We start from the raw sequence: 19,457 nt of genomic DNA, 5'->3' as shown, positions 1-19,457 counted from the left end.
AAAATGGCAATTCTACCAAAAGCTATCTATAGATTCAATGCAATCCCCATCAAAATCCCATCAAAATTCTTCACAGATCTGGAGAAGACAATAATCAACTTTATATGGAAAAACAAAAAAACCAGGATAGCCTAAACAATCTTATACAATAAAGGATCGCCTGGAGGCATTACCATCCCTGAATTCAAACTCTATTACAGAGCTACAGTATTGAAAACAGCTTGGTATTGGCATAAAAACAGAGAAATCGACTAATGGAATCAAATAGAAGACACTGACTTTAACCCACAAACCTATGAACACCTGATTTTCGATAAAGCAGCTAAACGTATACAATGGAAAAAAAAGAGAGCATCTTCAACAAATTGTGCTGGCAAAACTGGATGTCAATCTGTAGAAGAATGAAAATAGATCCATATCTATCACCATACACAAAACTCAAGTCCAAATGGATTAAAGACCTCAATATCAGTCTTAATACACTGAACCTGATAGAAGAGAAAGTGGGAAGTTCTCTAAAACACATGGGCACAGGAGACCACTTCCTACATATAACCCCAGCAGCACAGACACTAAGGACAACATTGAATAAATGGGACCTCCTGAGACTGAGAAGCTTCTGTAAAGCAAAGGACAATTGTCACTAAGACAAAAAGGCAACCTACTGACTGGGAGAAGATCTTCACCAACCCCGCAACTGACAAAGGTCTGATCTCCAAAATATATAGAGAACTCAAGAAACTAGACCGTAAAAGGCTAATCAACCCAATTATAAAATGGGGCACTGATCTGAACAGAGAATTCTCAACTGAAGAAGTTCAAATGGCTGAAAGACACTTAAGGTCATGCTCAACTTCCTTAGCGATCAGGGAAATGCAAATCAAAACAACTTTGAGATATCATCTTACACCTGTCAGAATGGCCAAAATCAAAAACACCAAAGATAGCCTTTGCTGGAGAGGTTGTGGAGTAAGGGGTACACTCACCCATTGCTGGTGGGAATGCAAACTTGTGCAACCACTTTGGAAAGCAGTGTGGCGGTTTCTCAGGAAATTCGGGATCAACCTACCCCTGGACCCAGCAATACCACTCTTGGGAATATACCCAAGAGATGCCCTATCATACAACAAAAGTATATGCTCAACTATGTTCATAGCAGCATTATTTGTAATAGCCAGAACCTGGAAACAACCTAGATGCCCTTCAATGGAAGAATGGATGAAGAAAGTATGGAATATATACATATTAGAGTACTACTCAGCAGTAAAAAACAAGGGCTTCTTGAATTTTGCATGCAAATGGGTGTAAATAGAAAACACTATCCTGAGTGAGGTAAGCCAGACCCAAAAAGAGGAACATGGGATCTACTCACTCATATTTGCTTTCTAGCCATAAATAAAGGACATTGAGCCTATAATTCGTGATCCTAGAGAAGCTAAATAAGAAGGTGAACCCAAAGAAAAACATATAGTCATCCTCCTGAATATTAACCTTCATCAGGCGATGAAAGGAGACAGAGACAGAGACCCACAGTGGAGCACCGGACTGAAATCTCAAGGTCCAAATCAGGAGCAGAAGGAGAGAGAGCACGAGCATGGAACTCAGGACCGCGAGGGGTGCACCCACACACTGAGACAATGGGGATGTTCTATCGGGAACTCACCAAGGCCAGCTGGCCTGGGTCTGAAAAAACCCGGGATAAAACCGGACTCGCTGAACATAGTGGACAATGAGGACTACTGAGAACTCAAGAACAATGGCAATGGGTTTTTGATCCTACTGCATGTACTGGCTTTGTGGGAGCCTAGGCAGTTTGGATGCTCACCTTACTAGACCTGAATGGAGGTGGGTGGTCCTTGGACTTCCCACAGGGCAGGGAACCCTGATTGCTCTTCGGGCTGACTAGGGAGGGAGAGTTGATTGGGGAAGGGGGAGGGAAATGGGAGGCGGTGGCGGGGAAGAGGCAGAAATCTTAAATAAATAAATAAATAAATAGCACTTGTTGCTATTACAGAGAACCTAAGTTCAGCTCCCAACACTTACATTGAGTCTCACATTGAAATCAATTTTTGTCTATTATACTAAAAGATCATCACTTTTCAATATATGCACATTTGTTACATAGTTCGGACTATAATGAATATTCAATTTGGTATTCTAATTTTTAGGGCTTTTTTCTCGGTTACAAAGGAAATTTTTAGAGAGGAAATATTATATATGTATACGTGGGATAGCATAACACTCTGGAAAGAGCATCTAAAAATGAAAAAATTGGCAAATGAAGTTTTGACATCAACAAGACATAATGTATATGACAGTTGTGTCAAGGCCAAGCTTTTGCTTATTCGCTGTTCCCATCACATTTCTACCTCTGTGAGAGCCTCTGGAGTTTGTGATGAAGAGAGGAAAAGACATGTGCCTAAAACTAGTCTAAGAAGGCTTTTCTGATTTTTACCTTGCCTTCCAAGGACAGTGGTCTGAGAATTGTTAACCATAAGAGAAACACTGTTCTTCTCCCTCCTCTTACTTCTGTTAAGACATATTCATAGTGTATAGAGGGGAACCCCATATCATTCTATATTATTTTTTCTTTTGTTATTTGATCATTTTCTTCAATAATAACTCTTAATATAAATAGAAGCAGGAAGTGCCGCAGTTCACTCTCACTTTTATTAATTCAGGTGCTCTCACCTCATATGCACATGTACATAATCCATACAATGCAAAGCATCTCATCTGGTTAGGGAAACTAAACAACTGGGCAGAAGAATTGTTCCAAGTTCACACAGAGTGGGCTGGAGATGTAGCTTGAGTGGTAGAACTGGCCAAATATGCACAAAAGCCCTGGGTTCAGCACAGTATATATCAAGTATGGTCGTGCACACCTGTAGTCCTAGAATTTGAGAAATGGAGGTAGAAAGAAGGAAGAGGAGTTCAAGAAAATCTTTGGCTGCTTTGATGCCAGTCTAGGCTTCATGAGACTCTGTCTGAAAAATATATAAAGCTGGCATATGCTGTGTGATATGAAGGGAAAAGCGCTGCTGTGCGATCGATCATTTGTTACCCCAAACCAGTCATGGTGTAATGGCTTCCCCAAATTGACAACAGCTTTCTTAACTGCTGCTGCTACATATGGTAGATTTCAGCAGCAGAAAATCCTTTATTCAAGGTTGCTGTGATAAAATGCCTTGGGCAGTTTTGGAACTGTTATTCTGGGAGCCAGAAATAAATAGGCTCTTCTTCTTTTTTTTTCTCAATTCAAACTTTATTATTTGTTCCTCCTCTTTAAATAACATGTACTTAATTGTTGTGAGGCAGCTATTTGGTATTCAATAACCACATTTAGGGATACATTCATAGGACTACTCAGATAGTCCAAGTGAAATGGTTATAGAAATAGAGGCAGTGTCATCTCAGAAAACTCTTTTATATATCAAAATCTATTTTGCTATCTGGAAGTTTACAAAATGGTTGACTTCTTCAAACTAATTATGCTATCATTTATGCCCTCTTCTCTTGGCAAGAGCAAGCTGAAGCTTATCCATGAAAGTAAGGTGCTTAACACTAAACTTTTTTTCTGGGCTTAGATTTGGTCTGTCTAGGAAATCAGTACCCAAGAAACAAGCATGGTACTTCTACAATTTCACTACCCTATACATCCATCCATCCATCCATCCATCCATCCATCCATCCATCCATCCATTCATCAACCACACCCCGTATTTTTCTTGGCACTCAAGACTACTGAAGTCCACTTAATGTATTTTCACATTCTCAAATAAAAACTTAAAAGTGTTATAAAATGTGCATAAGCATCTTGTGAGATATTTTTACCACTTAACCTATTTTGAAATAAGACTTCCTTACCATAATTTTCCTAAGAGGAAGTATTAAACTTCCCTTTAAAGTTAAATGAAAGGAAACATACACTCTACACCGTTCTAAAGTCTAACGAGAACATTTCTTGAGCCACTGATGACTATTGACAATCTAAGAAATGCCATGTATCTTTGAGATGAGGAAAAGTCTCCACATTACAATTCTCAACCCATCAGAGCCACTCCCAATGTGCCTGAAAATGATCTGGACTTAACCAAACCTGTCAGTTGGAGGTCACAGTGATATTTGTATTAACACTTTATACTTGTATTGTTTCAAGAATAGGAGGAATTTGTCTTGATTCCTCTTATTCCAAATCTTTAAACTCAACATTATAGGCACAGAGTGTAAGCAAACCTGGGATGTTCTTCAACAGATAAGCAATATCATAACAATGTTCTTTTCAAAAATACTGTCTAGAAATTCTTCCATATATTATCAATGCTCAATGGTCACACTTACCAATCTGTATTAGTGATATTAAATACACTTCAAATGTTACAAGTCCATCTAAACTTTTTATGTAATTTTGTATGTCCAAGAGAAAACACTTGCTTCAGGTTTATTTAGGGGTATTGGCTTATAAGGACATAACTCCATGTATAAGGTTACACTATTATTGGGCTTACTGAAAAACAAGAGAAGAAAACCAATTATAACAATTTTCTTTAGGTCAGTTAAAGGCCATATTTCTAGCTGGGATATTAAAACAGTTCATTTCACCAGCCCATACTCTACAAGTTAATGCCTCTAGTAAAAAGATTAACAGCAGGAAGGAAGGAAAAAAATAAAAAACCAAAACAAAACAAAGAACATCTGCTATCAAGCAACCCACTCATCAGCTAAGTAGCAGTTTAACTGAAATACTTTGATCAAAGTCTAATACTACCTACACAAACTGCCCCACCAATCAGCAAATAGAGAGAAAAACTGCTTTTAAACCTAAATAAGCTTAGTATTTTCTCCCAAGGATAACAATGGTCCAACTCCTGAGAGTGCTTGAAGGACCTACAAAAGGTAGAGTGAAGGCAATGTCAGGGATTAGCATCCCACAGATAGTCTTTAAAACTCAAAGTACCACAAATACACTAAGCTTGTCTATGAATTAGAGAAGATATTGCTGCTGCTTCTTTTTGTCTTTTGAAATAAACAATATTGTAGGCTCTGCCCTTCAATGTGAAAGCAGGATGTTAAAAAAAATAGTTAAAAATTGAAATCATCTGACTCCCAGTTTTGGGGACATCTTAACTGTGAAAGGATACAGACCTACCTTCTCCTGCCTTCAACCTAACCACCTCACAAAAATAAGAGAACGAAAACAATCCAAACATGATCATTTTTAAGAGTTCTTGAAAGTATTAAAAACTTTAAGAGGAGAGAAAAGAAGAATAACAAGGGAGGAAAGCTGAAGAAAAGGGGGAGGGGAAATTAATGGGTCTTTCTTTATTTGGCGACAAGCAAGTGCAAGAAAGTTCATTTGTTATTTGTTCAGTTGTCTGTCTTTTGTGTCTCTGCATTCTGACCAGATGGGACTTTGAGTTTTTTCTGAAGCACATGAGCATCTGCAGGTTCTATCCTCTTATAGTCGTTCTTCTTTGTCTCAATAATCTCAAAGCCAAACTTCCTGTAGAAGTCAATCGCTGACTCATTGCTGATCTGGACATGCAGACAGATGTTGTCAGAAGTGCCATCTTCCTCACAGATGTTTAGGACATGATTTAGCATTTTAGTTCCTATTCCTAGTCTTCGGTAAGGCGCAAGGCATCCTAGTGCCATGATGTAAAGTCACCTTTGATTCTGTGAATGATCCACCCTGCAGCACACCGCACCTACAGCTATATCATTGAAATATGCAAGTTTTGCTAGCTCGCCAACCTCTAGCACATCCTTGTAGAATTTATCATTATAGCTGACTGACAAGATGACCTGGTTCAGTCTCTTAAACTGTTTAATATTGTGTGGTGTCACATCCCCCAATTCGATCCGGCTACCTTTCATCTTCCCCGCCTGCTGAGGCCGTCGTTACAGGCACGACCAAGCCGGCCTCCTCGCCGCCTGGAGCACTCCGCGCCCTGCGCTCAGGCCACTCAACCACACACGCCGGCCTCTCGGCGGAGGGAAAGGGCGCCGAGGGGCCGAGGAGGCCACGGAAGCCAAGCCGGGTCCCTGAAGCTCCGGGGAGACGCGGGAAGATCCGCCGCTGCGCTGCTGCCGCCGCCAATAGGCTCTTCTTGTAGCCATTTATTTCTTTCACAGAAACAATATATGCAATAGTTAACTGAGTGCATAAATCTTTATTTGCAGAAGACTTTGTCAAGAATTATCTCAAAAGAGGCATTTTTCAAACATAAAAAGGTCAATAACTTGTAAAAAAAAGAATCAATGACAAAATCCGCTGCATGTGGTTTTTGTAGGTTTGTGAATTAACTATTGGCATTTGGACACACTGAATACAAATAGAAAACAACTATTATCAGTGTTATTGATTGAGAGAATCTTTATATTTCTATTAATTTCAACTCATTTTAAAAATAGGTTAGTTTATCTTATTTTAGTAATACTATTTTGTATTATGTGGTAAGTTAATACTCTTTCCTATCTTCGTAAAGTGAAGTTATTCTTTCCTGCTCATATACTGATGAATTATAGAATATTATGCACCAAAAAAATCACTAACTTCCACAGTTCAATTTACTCAGTGATACCCACAGTGACGAGGCAAAGCACCAGGTGCATCAAAGAATACAGTTGAGTAGAGCTTTGCTAGGATGCACTTGGGAAGGGACTTGGGCTTTTGTAGCTCAGCTCCACTTCCTATCTACTCTCTGCTTCCTGGCTATGGAGGCAATGTGATCAGCTGTCTTTCATTCCCGTTCCATGTCTTCCCTACAATTATGGACTATGTTCCTCAAACTGTAATTCAAAGTAAACATTCCTCCAGTTAGTATTTTTTTTTGGTCAGGTATTTTGTCACAGAAGTAAGAAAAAAATTACAGAAAATTGGTACCAGAATTGCGGTATTTGTTAGTATAAACCTGACCACGTGGTTCTTCTGCCTTTGGAACTAGTTTGTCAGAGGAGTATAGGTGAGTGTGGAATTGCAGCATAGAAAAGTCCGGGGATGCTATAAGTAGATCTTAATTGGTTATTCTAGTAGGATCTCAGAAGAAGAAAGTCTGAGAGAATGTGACCTGCAGAGGCCATCTCACCAGTATTCAGAGGACATCAAGGATTCTACTGGGCACTAGGCTAGTTCATACTATTTTCTGCCAAAGAATCTGACTGCATTCTGTCTGTTTCCAAGTGAGAATGACCAAACAACTAATGAATTGTGTTGTTTCGCAGAGGAAACTTACCTTTTTAGTGTGAAATTCCCTTCAAGTATCTTCTGTAGGGCTGGATTAACGGTCATGAATCCATTTAGTTATGTTTATTGCTCAGTGTTTCCCGTTATCCTTCAATCATGACAGACAGCGTGGGTGGGTTTAGTGGTATGGGTTGGCAGTTACTGTCTTGCAGAGCTTGGAATACATCATTCCATACTCTTTGGGCTTTGGACCTTTCTTCTGAGAAATCTTCTGTAATTTTTATGTGTTTGCTAATGAATGGTGCTTTCCTCTTGCAGTTTTTCATATTTTTCTGTGTTCTCTGTAGTGCAGTATAGTGTTCTAACTATGTCATGGTAGGTTCTTTTCTGGTCTTGTCTGCTTCATGTCCATGTCTCTTGAATCTAGGTGGTTACCTGGTTTTCTAGATTTGGGAAATTTTCTGTAATGATTTTATTGAATAACTTATTTATCTTTAGCTTAAAGTTTTTTAAATTTTTTATCCCATGATTTATAAATTGTGTCTTTTAATGGTGTCCTATAGATTTCACATTTTGTGTTCATACTTAAAAAAAATCTTTTTTGGTTTCTGAGTGTTCTGATTCAACTAACTAGTCTTCCATTCCTGATAGTCTTCCTTCCAGTTGATCAATTTTGTTGCTGACACTTCCTACTCAGTTCTAAATTTGATTTAATGAACTTTTCATTTTTTAATTGTTTTAATTGAGCTATACATTTTTCTCTAACCCCTTTTTCCCTCCCCTTCCCTTCAACCCCATGCTCCCAATTTACTCAGGATATCTTGTCTTTTTCTACTTCCCATGTCGATTAGATCTGTGTATGTCTCTCTTGGGGTCCTCATTGTTGTCTAGGTTCTCTGGGATTGTGAATTATAGGCTGTTTTTTATTTGCTTTATGTATAAAAACCATTTATGAGTGAGTACATATTATATTTGTCTTTCTGGGTCTGGGTTACCTCACTCAATATAGTTTTTTTCTAGATCTATCCATTTTCCTGCAATTTTTTTTTTACTGCTATGTAGTACCCCATTGTGTAAATATACTACATTTTCTTTTAATCCATCCTTTGGTTGAGGGGCATATAGATTTTTTCCATGCTCTTGCTATTATGAATAATGTTGCTATGAACATAATTGAGCACTTGTCCTTGTGGTATGGTTGAACGTCCTTTGGGTAAATACCCAAAAGAAGTATTGTTGGGTCTTGAGGTAAATTATTTCCTAGTTTTCTGAGAAATTTCCATACTGATATCCAAAGTGACTGTACCAGTTTGCACTCCCACCAGCAATGGAGGAGTGTTTCCCTTACCCCAAATCCTCTCCAGCATAAACTGTCATCAGTTTTTGATTTTGGCCATTCTGACAGGTGTGAGATGGAATCTCAGAGTCATTTTGATTTTCATTTCTCTAATGGCCAAGGATTTTGAGCATTTCCTTAAGTGTCTTTGAACTTTGCAATTTTTAAAACTTCAATTTGATTTTTTTAAAAAAAATTACTTAACTTTATTTTATGTGCATTGGTATGAAGGTATCAGATCCTCTGGAACTGGAGTTACAGACTGTTGTAAACTACCATATAGGTGTGGGGAACTGAACCTGGATCCTCTGGAAGAGCAGCCAGTGCTCTTTAAGCACTGAGCCATCTCTCTAGCCCTTTCGATCTAATTATTTAAAAAAATATTTCTTTCTTTTTACTGGCTTCCTCTTCTCATATTGACTTTCTTATTTCATTCAGTTGAGTATTATATTCTTTGAAAATGCATTTAGGGCTTTATTTGTATCCTCTTTAATTTTGTTAAATGTTCATATAATTATTTTTAAATTTTTTATTTATTTTAATTAAAATATAAATACATTACTTTCCCCCTTCTCTTTCCTCCTCAGACACAACTATATAGCCACTCCTGCATCTATGACTCAGGAAACATCACAGAAGAGAGAACAGAAAGATTGTAAGAGCCAGAATATCAAGATATCTGCTGTGAAGGAGTCTCTCATATAAAATGGTTGCATACAGGTGACCAGAATGATGGCAGTATCAATAGACATGCTAAAAGAGAAAGGAAGAAACTGCATGGGGTTCCACCACCAGACAAAAAACTATAAGCAACTAATAGCTTCAGAGAGAAGAATTAGCCTTTTCCAGTGATGAACCCCTTCATAGGTTGTTATTATTATTATTCTGAAAAATCTTGTCTGGGATTTTCAAACAATTTACATTTCTTTTAGATTGGTTAATATGGTACCTTTTGGATTGGCCATACTGCCTTGACTTTTTAGTGTTTCTATTACTCTGTGTTGGTACTTCCACAGCAGTTGGAGTTTTTAGAAAATATACATTCCTTCAGTGGAAGCTTTTGCAATGTTCTAGTAATGCTAGGTTGGAGGAGGATTGAGGTACATAGTACAGGAGCTAAATCCTCGTCCTTCATGCTCAAGGTGGAGGGGCCTATCTCCTACACATTTGGATTGAGTTTCTGGCTTGCTCTGACTTCAGCAGTCAAGTTCTCAGCTGCCACATTATCAGTGCCCGTAGCAGTTGACAGGAGATCACTAGAGGTCACGCTCCAACTTTCCTGTCAACAGACTAGTTTTTGTTTTTTCTTTTCAAGTAAAAGAGTGTCTTGCTACATAGTCCAGTGTAGTAAGGAGCTGCGGGCTGCGTTCCTGCCTCCCAGCTGCCTGGTTAGCTTATGCCCAGAAATAACAACACACAAATTGTATTCTTTTAAACACTGCTTGGCTCATTATATCTAGCCTCTTCTTGGCTAACTCTCACATCTTGACTAACTCATATCTAATAATCTGTGTAGCACCACGAGGTGGTGGCTTACCAGGAAGATTCTAGCATATGTCCATCTTGGGCTGGAGCATCATCGTGTCTGACCCAGAGAGGAGAGGCCTCACTGCCTCTTCCTCCCAGAATTCTGTTCTGTCTACTCCATCCACCTAAAGGCTGGCCTATCAAAGGGGCCAAGGCAGTTTCTTTATTAACCAATGACCTTCCTCCATCAGTCCAGGCTGGAATAGTACTCATTATGTAAACCCGGCTGACCTCAAATATCCTGCTTCTGTCTTCTGAATGCTGTGGTTATAGGTGTTAGCCAGCACATACAACTAAAATTAGTACTTTCTATTGCATAATTCTAAGGATGAACAGAGCAAATTGAGAGAATAATAACATTACAAAAGATGGGGCCAAAGGACTTTTTATAAGATAGTAAGAGACAACCACTTTGAGATAACATTTGAGATAGACAAAGCATTTATGATATTGGGTCTTTTTATAGAACAACTTGTTTTATGCACTCAAACATTCAGCTTTTCTTTGATGACTTTTTATACTTTCTTCAATATAGGGTTTATTGGTTTCTTTATATATATATATATATATATTATTTTTTTATATTTTTTTTATTGGTTTCTTTTAAAAATTATTTTTAGTTCTTAAAATCAGTTTGCTTCCTCTGTAAATGCCATATATTGTTGTTGCAATTTCCATGTGATTATAAACAACATAAAAAAGCTTAATCTTTTTAATATTATTCTCATATAATACAATTTTTTACCAGTCTTTTTAGGTCTGTTTTAGAGTTTATACAAAGACAATAATATCACACCTTTTTTTATTGCTTTGACTATGTACTTTAGGACAGTAGTCAACCTGTGAGTCATGACCCTTCTGGGGGTTAAATGAGCCTTTCCCAGGGGTTGCATATCAGATTTTAAATTATGATTAATAATATTAGCAAAATTACAGTTATGAAGTAGCAATGAAATAATTTTATGGTTGGGGGTCACCACAACATGAGGTGGTGTAGCATTAAGAAGGAGGAGAATGACCACTACATGGCAAAATAGAATCTTAGCAGTCAGAATAGTCAATCATTTTTTTTTAAATTTTGGTGTTAGCCAGGCGGTGGTGGTGCACACCGTTAATACCAGCACTCAGGAGGCAGAGTCAGGTGAATCTGTAAGTTTGAGGCCAGCCTGGTCTACAAGAGCTAGTTCCAGGGCAGGCTCCAAAGCTGCAGAGAAACCCTGTCTCAAAACACCAAAAAACAAACCCAAACCAAAACTAAACCAAACAATCTTGGCACTAATAGAAATTCTTATAATGTGTACCTTGTTAACTTGGGTAATACTTTGTGTTGCTTTATTTTAGAAATATTTTTTTCAATTTCACTTTATTAAATAATGGTCATTATTTAATAAATTATTTAATATTTAGTAGGAATTAATGTTAAATTTTAACATATGCCTTCTAGTACTTTTGGTGCTGATTTCAGATATTCTCATCCAATATATGTATATAGTATGAATTAATTTAAATGCATTAGTTTTCTTGCTTTCACATGACAAATCCCTTTTTTGTTAAAATGGATTAATTGAATGTATTTGTACATTATTATTTATATTCATTCGTGAAATATATATGGGGTATATGTATGTATTGATTGTTTCTAGTTTTGACATTAGGATTATGCTTTGATAAAATGAGTGTGCAACTTTTGCTGTTTATCTTTCCTGATCCTTAACTAACTAACCTTGGAGTTCTTTTTTGCTTTTTCTTTTCTTTTTTTATTAATGAATGGTTTAATTTTTTAGAAAATAAATTATTTACTTTATTGTCATGATCATGGTGCCTCTTCACAGCAACAGAAACCCAAACTAAGACAATGTCTTAGAAATCAAAAGGAGAATAAAACTACACACAGCAACAAGATTATCAATGTCACAATATAAGTATAGGATAATATTCATATATTTTTTCTTTTTTGTTATGAAAGCTCAGCTGATAGCTTAGACTTGTTTCTGACTAGCTCTTTTTTGTTTCTTCTTTTTTTGATATTTATTGAGCTATTCATTTTTCTCTGTTCCCCTCCATGTCTCTCTCCTCCCCACTTCAGCTCTCCCCCAAGGTCCCCATGCTCCCAATTTACTCAAGAGATCTTGGTTTTTTCTACTTCCCATGTAGATTAGACCTATGTAAGTCTCTTAATGTCCTCATTGTTGTCTAAGTTCTCTGGGATTGTGATTTGTAGGATGGATTTCTTTGTTTTATGTTTAAAAACCACCTATGAGTGAGTACATGTGATAATTGTCTTTCTGTGTCTAGGTTACCTCACTCAAAATGGTGCTTTCTAGCTCCATCCATTTGCCTGCAAATTTCAAGATGTCGTTTTTTTTTCTGCTGTGTAGTACTCCATTGTGTCAATATACCACATTTTCCTTATCTATTCTTCGGTCGAGGGGTATTTAGGTTGTTTCCAGGTTCTGGCTGTGACAAACAATGCTGCTATGAACATAGTTGAGCACATGTCCTTGTAGCACGATTGAGCATCCTTTGGATATATACTCAAAAGTGGTATTACTGGGTCTGGAGGAAGGTTGTTTCCTAATTTTCTGAGAAATCGCCACACTAACATCCAAAGGGGCTGTACCAGCTTGCATTAACACCAGCAATGCAGAAGTGTTTTCTTATCCCCACAACCTCCCCAGCATAAGTTGTCCTCAGTGTTTTTGATCTTGGCCATTCTTACAGGTGTAAGATGGAATCTCAGACTTGTTTTGATTTGCATTTCTCTGATGACTAAGGATGTTGAACATTTCCTTAAGTGTCTTTCAGCCATTTTAGATTCCTCTGTTGAGAATTCTCTGTTTAAGTCTGTACTCCGTTTGTTTGTTTTTTAATTATTATTGAATTATGTGATCTTTTGGTGTCCAATTTCTTGAGTTCTTTGTATATTTTGGAGATCAGACCTCTGTTTGATGTGGGGTTAGTGAAGATCTTTTCCAATTCTGTAGGCTGTCTTTTTTTTTTTGTCAAGACAAGGTCTCTCTTTGTAGCCCTGGCTGTTCTGGAACTCACTTTGTAGACCAGGCTAGCCTCAAACTCACAGAGATCCACCTGACTGCCTCCCCAGTGCTGGGATCAGTGATAGATACTTGCCACCACCACCTAGCTTGACCTTGAAGTTTTGATAGAACTTTAAGATCATCTTTATCTACTGCTTGTTTTGGAGGAAGTATGGCTTTGATTACCTTCAAATTTCTCTATAGTCCTTAGAAAATCCTGTTGCCTATGCTATCTTCAGTCAATATTTATTATTTAAATAAGCTAGAATAATTAAAGAATGTATAACAAAAATGATAAGTACAATATATAAAGAATGCCACCTGAGCTAAGTGACAGAGTACTTTTCTAAGAAACTCACAGTCTTGGCTTCCATCCACAGCATTTCAAATCAGTAACAACAACTTGCACCTTCCTCATGCCCGCATCTGTGTACAGGAGGGCTACTGATATTTTTTTAGTTAGTCTTGTAACCTGCTATATTGCTAAAAGTGTTTATGAGTTGTAGAAGTTCCATTGTAGAATTTTTTGGGTTGCTTATGTAAACTCTCATATCATCAGCAAATAGTGAGAGTTTGATTTTTTGTTTTCCGATTTGTATCCCCTTGATCTCCCTTTGGTGTCTTATTGCTTTAGCTAGGACCTCAAGAACTATATTCAATAGATATGGAGAGAGTGTACAATCTTGTCTTGTTCCAGATTTCAGTGGAATCTCTGGGAGTTTCTGTCCATTTAGTTTGATGCTGACTGTTGGCTTACTGTATATTGCTTTTATTATGTTTAAGTATGTTCCTTGTATCCCTGCTCTCTCCAAGACCTTTATCATGAAGGTATGTTGTATTTTATCAAAATCTTTTTCAGCATCTAATGAGATGGTCATGTGGTTTTTATTTTTCAGAATGTTTATATGGTGGGTTACATTGACAGATTTTCGTATGTTTAACCATCCCTGCATCTCTGGGATGAAGCCGATTTGATCATGGTAGATGATGTTACTGATGTCTTCTTGTATTCAGTTTGCCAGTATGTTATTGAGTATTTTTGTATCAGGGTAATTGTAGCCTCATATAAGAGTTTGAAAATGTTTCTTCTGTTTCTATTGTGTGGAATAATTTGAAGAGTTTTGGTATTAGTTCTTCTTTGAAAATCTTGTAGAATTCAGCACTGAAACCATCTGGTCCTACCCTTTTGGGGGGAGACTTTTGATGAGGGTTTCTATTTCTTTAGCAGTTATAGGTCTATTTAATTTGCTTATCTGGTCTTGATTTAATTTTGGTAAGTGATATTTATCCAGAAAGTTGTCCATTTCCTTCTAGTTTTCCAAATATGACCTAATGATTCTCTGGATTTTCTCTGTGTCTGTTGTTATGTCTTTCTTTTTATTTCTGATTTTGTTAATTTGAATATTTTCTCTATGCTTTTTGGTTCATTTGAATAAAGGTGTTTCTACTTTGTTGATTTTCTCCAAGAACCAACTCGTTGTCTCATTGACTCTTTGTCTTGTTTTCTTTGTTTCTACTTTGTTGATTTCAGCTCTCAGTTTGATTATTTCTTGCCATCTAGTTCTCCTGGGTGAGTTTGCTTCTTTTTGTTCTAGAGTTTTCAAATGTTCTATGGATCCTGTCATGAGTCTGGGATGGAAGGAGTAGACCAGAACCTCTATGAATTTGGGCACGAGTCTGGTACCTCCAAGGGAGTAGGCAGGAACTAGACACCTTTGTGGGACCGGATGCAAGCCAGGGACATTTATGGAAACAGGAATGAATCAGTGACCTAGGCCAGAGCAGGCCTGAGACAATTAATTCCACAGAAACTGAGCCAAACCTGGTAGTGCCGAGTGACCTCCAAGAACATGGAGTGACCAACAGGGTGACTGGAACCAAGGCCCTGACTGCACCACAAGGAGCAACCATCTGAGCCTTGGATCCACTGGCACCGGGAAGAATGATCACCTGAGTCACAGACAGCCCCAACTACACCAATCAGAGGAAAAGATGGGTAGACAAGGTAAGAATACAGGCAGCACCACACAGAGCAACATGATACCAGTAAAAACAAGTGGTCCTGCAACAGCAAGACTTGCAAAACCAAATATAGACGAAGCAGAAGTAAATGACCTAAAAAAATAACTTTAGGAGAATGGATGAGACCTTACAAGAAATGAAAAATTCTCTCAAAGAAATGGAAGGAAAGACAAACAAAAATTTCAAGACATCAATAAATCCTGTAAAGAAAACCAAGAAAAAACAATCAAACATATGAAAGAAACTATTCAAGACTTGAAAGCTGATATAAAGACAATAGAGAAAACACAAGCCAAGGGAATTATAGAAATAGAAATCATGAGAAAATGATCAGGAACCACAAATTCAAGCATAAACATCAGAATATAAGAGATGGAACAGGGGATCTCAAGAACTGAAGATACAATAGAGTAAGTAGTCTCATTGGTCAAAGAAAATCTAACAAAAGCTTAACCCAAAATATCCAGAAAATATGGGACACCATGAAAAGACCAAACCTAAGAATAATAGATAAAGAAGAAGGAGAAGTTCAACTCAAAAGCACAGAAAATACATTTAACAAATCATAGAAAAAAACTTTCCCAACCTAAAAAAAGACATTCCTCTGAAGATACAAGAAACTTAAAAAAAAAACACCAAATAGACTGGATTAAAAAAAGTCCCCTCACCACATAATAATCAAAACACTAAACATACAGAATAAAGAAAGAATATTAAGAGCTGCAAAGGAAAAACGTCAAGTAACATATAGAGGCAGACCTATCAGAATTACACCTGACTTTTCAATGAAAACAATGAAAGCCAGAAAGTCCTGGTCAAGAAAACATTAAGAGACCATGGATGCCAGACCAGACTACTATAACCAGTATAACTTTCAATCACCATAGAAGGACAAAACAAGATATTCCATGACAGAACCAGATTTAACCAATACCTAGTCACAAACCCATACCTATACAAAGTAGAAGAAAGAAAATTCCATCCCCAGGAAGTTGGCTATGTCAACAAGAACACAGACGACAGATGATCTCACAACAGCAAATCTTAAAGAAGGAAAAAACACTCAAAATAATATCACCAACAATTAAAACTAAATTAACGGGAGATGGAAATCACTGGTTATCAATCTCCTTTATTATAACTAAACTCAACTTACCTAAAAGACACAGGCTAACAGATTTGATATGAAAATAGCATTCATCCTTCTGCTGCATACAAGAAACATATCTCAACCTCAGAGATAGACATTGCCTCAGACTAAAGGGTTGGGAAAAAATTCCAATCAAATGCACCTAAGAAACAAGCTTGTGTAGCTATCCTAATATCTAACAAAATAGACTTTCAACTAAAATCAATCAAAAAAGACAAAGAAGGACATTTCATATTAGTCACAGGAAAAACCCATCAAGAGGAACTCTCAATACTGAATGAACATCTATTCCCTGAATACAAGAGCACCCTCTTATGTAAAAGAAATACTTCTAAAGCTTACATACATTAAACCCCACTCACTAACAGTGGGAGACTTCAACATTCTACTCTCACCACGGACAGGTCAGTCAGACAAAAAATTAACAGAGAATTAAGGGAACTAACAGATGTTATGACTCAGTGGAATTAACAGACATCTATTGAACATTCCAACCTAACATAAAAGAACATACCTTCTCTTCAGCACCTCATGGAACCTTCTCAAAAACTAATTACATACTAGATAACAAAACAAACCTTAACAGATACAAAAAATGAATAATCCCATGTATTTTATCAGATCACCATGGCTTAAAACTAGAAGTCAACAGCAACACTAACTCCAGAAAGCCCACAAACACATGGAAATTAAACAATGGTCCCCTGAAGTATCAGTGGGTTAAGGAAGAAATAAGGGAAGAAATTAAAGACTTCCTAAAATTCAATGAAAATGACCACACAACATACCCAAATTTATGGGACACAATGAAAGCAGTGTTAAGAGGAAAATTCATAGCACTAAATGCCTACATAAAGAAGCTGGAAAAATCCCCCACTAGTGAATTAGCAGAACATTTATTTTATGTCTTAACCTATGATCTATTTTAGATAAAGTTCCGTGGGCTGTTGAAAGAATGTGTACCCCACAGTGTTTAACGGAATGTTCTTTAGATGTCTGTTAAGTCCATTTGATCAATGATGCCATTTAATTCTGACATTTCTCTGTTTATTTTTCGTTGGAATGCCCTGTCTATTAGTGAGAGGGGATGTTAAAAACACTCATTATCACTATGATACTGTTAATTTGTGGTATTATATTAAATAATAGTTTTATGAAGTTGTGCACATCTGTGCTCACTGTGTGTTTAGAATTGTAATGTCCTCTTGATGAATTGTTCCCTCAATCAGTATGAAGTGACTTTTTTTCCTCTCTCCTCACTAGTTTTGGTTTAAAGTCTATTTTGTCAGATATTAGAATAGCAGCACTTGTTTGTTTACTATTTCCATATGCTTAGATTATGTTTTCCATTTTTTACCCTAAGATATATCTACCTTTGATGATCTTAGAAGTAGGAAATATATTGATCTTGTTTTTTTATCCAAATTTTCAGTCTGCATCATTAGATAGGGAAATTGAGATAATATTCAAAGTTAGTATTTGCAAGTGTATGTTAATTAATTTCATTTTGTTGATTTTGTAGTGTTTGTTTTTTCTAATTTTCATTTGTTTAACTACTATTGCAACATTTTCCCCTGAAGCTACTTGAATATATTTATCATTTTCTTTGCTCTGAAGAATTCTTTTTAGTATTTTCTTTAAATCATGAAATGTTTTTATTTTTCTATTAATTATGGTAGAAATTTTGTTTGGCATAGTAGTCTGGGGTGTCAGTTGTGATCTTTCAGAACTTGGAATACACCTTTCATCTCCTTCTGGATTTTCAAATTTCTGTTGAAAGATCAGTTGAGCCTCTTTCTTGCAGCTCGCCATATACTTTCTTTGCTCTGTGTATGTAGTATTTGTAAAATTATATGATGTAGGGGGGCTGGAGAGATGGCTCAGTGGTTAAGAGCACTGTCTGCTCTTCCAGAGGACCTGAGTTCAATTCCCAGCAACCACATGGTGGCTCACAACCATCTGTAATGAGATCTGGTGTCCTCTGGCGTGTGGGCATACATGGAGGCAGAATGTTGTATACATAATAAATAAACAAATCTTTTAAAAAAATTATATGATGTGGGGAATTTCTTTTCTGTTCTTGTCTACTTGGTTTTCTTCCAAGTTCTTATACTTGGATGGCCCTCTATTTCCCTAGATTTCAGAAATTTTCTGCCATGATTATATTGAAAATATTTTCTATACCATTGGCATAGAGTGCTCCTTTTGTGCCTATAATTCATAGATGTAAATCTTTTCATGAACATCCCAATGATCTTGCATGTTTTACTTATATTTCTTTAAATTAATTATGATGCTTGATTGAAGATACAATTTCTCTACCTTGTCCACATGGCCTGGTATTCTATTATTGCTATGGTTTATTCTTTAGTAAAGATTTCTATTAAGCTTTGTATTTGATTTTTTTTCATTTTCAGCATCATTTCACTTTGAGTTTTCTTCAGTATTCTCTTTATTAAATTCCACTTTCAAATCCTGAGTTGACTTATTTCATTCAGATGTCTATGTTCTCTTGGAATTAAATCAAGAGTCTTTTTATTTAACCTGTCATGTATTTTTACATATTTATCATCATTCATTTGAATTCTTTGTTTATAATTTCATCTGAGTCACTCTCATTGGTAGTCATTGCGCTGGGACCAGCAGATTTTGGAGGAGACATGTTGGCTTAGATTTTCATATTACTTGTGCTTCTGTGGTAAGAGTTGCACACCAGTAGTTAGATGGTTGGTTGTGTTGGTGTGTTGGTTGGTTTGTTTATTGTATCTTTCTTTCAGTTTGAAGTGTTTGCAATGATTGAAAATAGTGGAGGGGATGTAAACAGAATGGAAAAGTGGAAGGTGAGAAAAAGTAAGAGTGATGGGAGAATTTGGGCTAAAGGAAAACTGAAGAGAGAGGAGAAGATGTCAGGTAATTTAGAAGAATTCCACCTCTCAGGAGGCTGAGGCACAGGAAACCCTCAGCCAGGCCAGACTATGTTCCCTGGGAGAGAACACAACAAGAGGAAAGAATATGAAAAGAGGAAATAAAAAGAGTAGCAAAAAGGCAAGATCAGGGCGGGGCTGAGACAGCTAACATGACCGTGGTTATTAGATGCAGGCAGGATCAGATGTAGAGAGAGCAAGGTGGACATACAGTGTATGAAAGCTGACTGGTTTTATTGTTGGCTTTCCTCTGGACTCTCAGATTCTTTCCCTGTTA

At 36.9% G+C, this 19,457-nt stretch overlaps 1 pseudogene; it reads right to left on the bottom strand.

Annotated features, from left to right (window-relative positions):
• Positions 1–4,331: 4,331 nt before the first annotated feature.
• Positions 4,332–6,003, bottom strand: LOC142841384 (N-alpha-acetyltransferase 50 pseudogene; annotated as a pseudogene).
• Between the last annotated feature and the right edge of the window lie 13,454 nt (positions 6,004–19,457).

The sequence above is a fragment of the Microtus pennsylvanicus genome, chromosome X (genome assembly GCF_037038515.1).
Source record: "Microtus pennsylvanicus isolate mMicPen1 chromosome X, mMicPen1.hap1, whole genome shotgun sequence".
Taxonomy (NCBI): domain Eukaryota; kingdom Metazoa; phylum Chordata; class Mammalia; order Rodentia; family Cricetidae; genus Microtus; species Microtus pennsylvanicus.
This window is presented reverse-complemented; position numbering and strand designations above follow the sequence as displayed.